Source organism: Echinops telfairi, unplaced genomic scaffold, assembly GCF_000313985.2.
Source record: "Echinops telfairi isolate 266 unplaced genomic scaffold, ASM31398v2 ScPeMD7_7469;HRSCAF=8507_1, whole genome shotgun sequence".
In the NCBI taxonomy this organism is placed as follows: domain Eukaryota; kingdom Metazoa; phylum Chordata; class Mammalia; order Afrosoricida; family Tenrecidae; genus Echinops; species Echinops telfairi.
In genome coordinates this window covers 145,956,050-145,962,655 of record NW_022111373.1, presented here as the reverse complement: position 1 = coordinate 145,962,655, position 6,606 = coordinate 145,956,050, and positions in this window count along the sequence as shown.

Below are 6,606 nucleotides of genomic sequence, written 5' to 3'. Positions count from 1 at the left end.
TGAACCTCCAACCTTTGGTTTAGCAGGCAGATGTGATAATCCACTACATTCTGCCAGACACCTGTGGTCTTCACTTGCACTCCTTAGATACCTATCGCTCCCTGTGATGGTTACGGATTGTGTCAACTAAACACTCTTGGGTAAGAGTAGAGGTAGAGCACAACCTACCGGTATTAATTGGGTCACTGCCTAATGACCCCTCTTTGGGGTCATAAATCTTTCTGTATAAGAGAGAGAGACTAAGATGAGTTGAATCCTCTTTGACTCTCCTCCTTTGCTGGAGCTGGATCTTGTATCAGGTCCTTCAATCTCTCATGGCATTGCTCTCCTATCCCAGGAGCCATCAGTGGACTACCAACAGTGGATTCATTCAACTAACGATGAACCTGTGTATACACCAGCCTGTGCCCCCTGCTGTCTCTACTTCTTCATAGTACTTCCTGTTCCTCAGCTTCCAAGTCAGGAGAAGCCTGTCTTGAACCAAACTGGACTTACCTCTGTCTACAACTGTGTGAGCCATTTCTGGACAGAATTCTTCTAGACACAAAATAGACAAATATCACTGACTTTACTTCTCTAGAAAATGCAAATCACACACTCCTCAGGGAAGCCCAGAGTCAGGCCAACTTTATCTTGACCTAGGACCCCTACTGTGGCAGTAACATAATCTGGTGTCGATTTGGGATTTGATAGGATTAAGAGTGAAGGGGTGCTGTCTAGTGGGCATGGTGTTCTCCTGAAATTTCTGGGAATTCCTGAATTTCCTCTTTGGAGGCAGGACACAGACTCTTTCTCTCTCAGCTCACTCCCTGAGACACTCTACTGACAAGACACATGGCACTAGGCTGATAGACCGCATATCCTGGAAACTATAGAAGCCACGGGGAGACCCCTGCCAGCACTGAGATGCTTACAATGCCACTGTATCCACAAGACTTCCAACCCACTGGCCTGTGATCATCCTGTATTCGGCATCATTGCATGTGTTGCATGAATCTGAAGAGGACTTTACAGATTGGTATCAGACATATGGGCTAATATTAGACTTATGGGCTTGGATTGGACTGGGTTGGGATGCTTTCTTAATGTAAAATCACCCTTCATATAAAACTCTCTCATACATATGAGTATCTATGAAATTGTCTCTCTAGTCTACTAACACATTGACCTAGGAACCCCCATCAAACCAAATATCCATGCCTCATCCTCTTTCCATTGCACTCCTGCCCCCATGCTCCCCTCCTCTGAATATCCTGGTGAACTGTCCTTGACTTTGAATTCCACCTGACCTTAATACATTAGCCACATGAAGAAATGGATGAACAGATGAGTGAGCAAACTTCTTCTCTCCCGGGGGGAATAAAAGCTCTATTTTTTTCACATGTAATTGGGAAATAATTGGGTCTTTTGAGGTACGCTTATTACTTCTCATTAAGAAAAAAACTATTATTCTCAATTTGGAAAATTCTTCCGGTGTTTATTGGAGTAGTATTTGGGTCCCTTGAAACCAGACCAGGAGTAGTTTTTCAGGTGCAGGGACAATGTCACCTAATTAGGAATAATAGTGTGATAAGCCTGAATTATGGAATGTGTACTTAAGTGCAGTTTTATTATTTTCATGTACTTTACATACTACTAAGCAAGATATAAATCTGTACTTACAATTTAGAGTTGGGTTAATGAAAAAAATACAGCAGTGAATAAATATATTATAATGAATGATCTTTTGCACCATATGGAAGGTTAATTGCCAGAATGCTGAACTGATCCCCAGATATACTCTGAATGTCTCAATCCCTTGTTTTCAAGCTTAATGTTCTATGTTTGTGGTTGGGATCTCAACCTGCTTTGTTGGGAGATAAATAAAGTTTCACCAAAAATTTAAAAAAAAATTCTTTAACCGCTTACTGAAGAAAGCAAAAACAGCAGTCAAATCTGTGCCCAGGGAGCTCAAGTGATTGTGCAACCAACTTCCCAGCAATAGGACCTGCCACCCAGCAAGTACCAGAGCGACAGTGCCTACCACACAAAACAAGGATGGTGTCTCATTACGTGGGTGGAATCTTCAGGGACTGAAAGAGGGGAAGTGGACACTTACGAGAATCTGGTATCCGTGTCTAGTATCAGTTATAGAGAAACAGGAAAAGGGGTGAATGTCTCCCCACGCCTGGTGAAGCACTCCTGGAAGCCACTGTGCTCGGGTCAGGCAGGCTTCCTCTCTGAGCAGAGCTGAATTGAGAACCACAGCTGAGGCTTCAGGAGCCATGGGCGCTCTCTCGGGGGGCCTTTTAGGGACACGTTTCAAAGAAGCATCCCAGCTAAGCGGCTGGCCTGGGAACCGGTTTTTGTATTTTTTTTCCCTGAAATTGTTTCAAACTGGTGTTTCTGGGCAGTCACCAGTAGGTTGTAGTCATGACCAGGGGGACCCAGGGGAGGCCCACAGCCCTTCCCCAGGAGTTCAGCTCGCAAGCTGAGGGCAACATGCATCCCTCCTGAGGGGGACAGCCAGAGGTGGCCCTGAAGTCCCAACCAGCCACCCAAGACTCCAGCCTCTGGACCTCACGTGACAATTCTGCAGTCGAACGCACACAAACAAGTATTTTGCTCAGGTGCCTGCCCACCGTTATTTCCTGCTGACATCTACTATACCAGGGCAATCAAGACCCCTGATTCCTGTGACAAATGCCCATGTGGCACTGTGGGTTAGGTGGTTCAAACCCACAAGCAACTCTGAGGGAGAAAGATAAGACTCCCATAAAGATCCAAAGTCTTGGAAGCTTATCTTTGTGACAATGCTGACAACCAGATTTACTTTCCCCTGGCCAAAGCACTGATTGCCCTCAGGCTGAGTGTGAGCGATGGCAGCATGGGGACAGGCTGGGCCATCCGTGGTCCAGGATCTGATTGGCGTCTTCAATCTTCACATTTAAGAACCACTTGCAAGCCACTCACCAAGCTTGAGCTTCCCCTCAGCCACAGAGGTCTACCAAAGCCACCAACAGGCACCATGGCAGGCAGGGCCTTTTTTCCTTCCTTCCTTCCTTCTATTCCTTTTCTTTCATTCTTTGTATGTTTTAAATACAATTATATAAAGACAAAACCAAAAATATATCATCACTGTAACACATGTTTATTTTTCTGTTAATCATTGTTTACCAGTGTTGTTTATCATTGTTAATATAATCAGGTAAGAGGGAGGAAAAGAGAAATGGAGGGGTGATAGATGATAGATAGATTCATAGATACACAGAGATAGGTGGGTGATAGATGAGGGGGGAGAGAGAGAGACATAGACAGACAGAAAGGTAGGTGATAGATGATAGAGACAGAGACAAACAGGTGCAGTCTTTAGCTAGATAAATCAAAACCCACTGCCAACAAAGTGATTCTGCTTCAACAGGACCCCATATGGCTGTGTTTCTCAAGGTGAATAATTATTTAAAGACAAGACCAAAAAGTATGCAATGTATATATTGTCACCTAGGCAGTGGCCCCCTAAGAGATGCTGGAATGATCCAGAAGGGCTGCAAAAGCAAATACATCAACTTTACCCTGGATTTTGGGTGATAGGACACATTTCTTAATTTCCAGAAAGGTACTGAGTAATTTTTTTTTTTCTATAAAGGGGCCCATAGGCCAAATAAGTTTGGGAACCTCAACTAAAGTATCCAAAATGTAAGTCTACAGAAGTGGATTACTACTCCTTTCTCCCTCAGAGTAGCTGGCGGGTTTGAACCTTTGGCCTTGTGCTTAGCAGATACGGCTTACCTGACAGCACCACCAGCTGACTCCGACGCATGTCTTTCCATACCTGAGGACTACAGAAGACAACCTCACGTGACCCTGTGCCATCTCCATGACCATGCGCCTGCTAGTCGGTTATTCCGAGAAGAGGATGTGGCAAAGATTGCAGCGTAGGAAGCCCCGTGACGGACTCACTCTGCCCTGTAGTGTTGCTACATGTTGGAATTGTCTCAATGGTGGTGTGTTTGGTGTGGTTGGTTTTGGTCCAACAGCGGTTGAGTGTTCCAATGTTTACCTAAAGATTTGCATATTGAATCCATCGGAGGATCAACTGGTTTAAGACTTACTGAACTGCTCCCATGAAGATTCTCAACAACAACAACAACAAACTCCCTGCCATGGAGTGAATTCTGACTCACAGTGACCCTGTAGGACAGAGTAGAACTGCCCCTGTGGATTTCTGAGATGATAAACCTTTGGTATTGTCGTTAGGTGACATTGAGCTGATTCTGACTTGTAGTCACTTTATGTACAACTGACTGAATCACTGCCCAGTTCTGTGCCATCCTTACAATTGTTCCTGTTTGAGCCCATCGATGAAGACACGTGCCAGTCCACCTTGATGAAGGGCTTCACCTTTTTTGCTGCCCCAATTCTTTACCAAGCATGATGGCCTTCTCCACGGACTGGTCTCTTCTGAAACCATGTCCAAAGTATGCAAGATGATGTCTTGCCATCCTTGCCTCTTAGAGCACACTGGCAGTACTTCGCCCAAGACTGATCGGTTATTCATGATCCTTTTAACAGTCTTCTCCAGCACCATGGTTCAAATGCATCAATTCTCCTTTGGTCTCCTTTATTCAATGTCCAACTTCTGCACGCATAGAAGGTGGTTGACGTCTCATCTTTCTCCTGAAGAGCTGCTGGCGGTTTCAGTGGCTGACTTTGCAGTTAGCTCCCCAGCAGGTAACCCACTATGCCTCCAGGGAGCTTCTCTGTTCTGTCCCATGGGGACTCTTTCCATCAAGATAGACTCAACAGTCAAGAGCACCTAACAACAACTGACATAATAATAAGAAGTTTACTAATAGCTGAGTTTGCTTTAATCCTGACCTAAAGGTTGGAGGTTCGAACACACCCATGCGAGAAACACGCCCACAGCACCACGAAAGAAACACAAGATGAACTGCTTCTGTAAACATAACGGCCAGAAAAACCGTGTGGAGCACTCCCAGTGTGTGGTACAGGAAGTAGCCATGAGTCCAAATCTACCCTATGGCTCAGAGTTTGAAGGCATCATTCTGATCCGTGCACAATCCCTCCCTCCACCTTGCAGCCCATCTCAGAGTAACTTTGAAGCCTGAGCATTGCACTGAGACCTCTTTACATCCAGACACAAAGAAAAGAAACCCCTCAGAACATTCGTGAGTAGTAAAACCTATGATTGAAAGATGGGCTCAAATACAGAAACAACTGTGAGAATGGTCGGGGACCTGTGTTTTATCGCGGTGTTTTATCCCATTGTGCAGAGAGAGTCTCCATGGATCAGAACCAACTTGATGGCACCTAACAGAGCCCTGGTAGCTCAATGGGTAACACACTATGCTGCTAATTGAAAGATCAGCCATTAGAAACTGCCAAGACAAGGTTTTCTATGCCCATCAAAAGTTACAGTCTCAGAAACCCACAGGGCTGCTTCCACTCTGCCCTACAGAGTCACTACGAGCCAGAGGTGAGTCAATGGTAGTGAGAATTTTCTAGAACAACACATGAATGAAAGGCTGCTCTCCAACTCACTGCCCACTTTCACACATGCCAGGGCCCCTGTTCATACCCATCAGGATGGCATGACTTGATACAGGACTGTTTTTTTGAGGGACAGTGTTCAGCCTTAATGGAACTGCCTACAAGCCCATGAGAATTCTCTCTCCCTTTTGCTAAGCATAGGTAAATGTTGTTTAATTGCTATTGCATAATCAATTACACTTAATGTTCAAAGTGCTTTATTAAGGCTTTTATGGGGCCAGGAAATTCTTCAATATCCCTCATATTGAAGTTCTGTTGACTCTGGGACATATTTATTGGCCAGTTTGTTGGTGGTATCATAGAGTTTATCACTTTCAGCCACCATGCAGCACTTGAATTATTTTTGTTCAGAATACACTCTCTGGCTAGGAGCACCCCTTTTTAGAGACATTTTAAATTGGACTCCGCAAGAGAAATGGAAGACAACTATTTTCTGCCGTGCTGTTGTTGAGTGGTTCCAGCTCATAGCAAGCCCAGGCAGCGGAGAAGAAATAGGGCTTCCTTGGCTGTCATCTTCGTGGAAGCAAATTGCACACCTTCCTTCTATAGGGCCGCTGCATGGAGTCTAAAACCCACACTTGAGTTTGCAGCTATTCCCCAGAAGGTCTGTTTCTTCTACCTCTATCTCTATCTATAAATATATGATCTCGAGCCACAAGATTTGACAATTAACAGAGATGGGAGAGAAGCATTTCTATACTTGCTTTCATTCAATTGTAGGAAACTCAGGGCATTTCCTCATACTTTATAATAGAAACACTTTAATAAAATACAGCCTATTAAAGATCTAGCATACAGTGGTCTTTTTTGAAAGACCGATGTCATTGTACCTACATTTTCAAAAAGGTCTCTTCCATACTTAGTTCCTGTTTAAATCACATTTCATACATTTAAACCTTTTCTTTATTACTCCGACACAGCATGATCTGTCTTACTGAGTTTGTACTACTTATGTTTCTAGTTCACTGGCTTCTCTGAGATTCCACACCTACCCTATTGGAGGAATAATAAAACTGCGTAAAATTTTATTACTCGGGAAAATGCCCATGGCTGTAA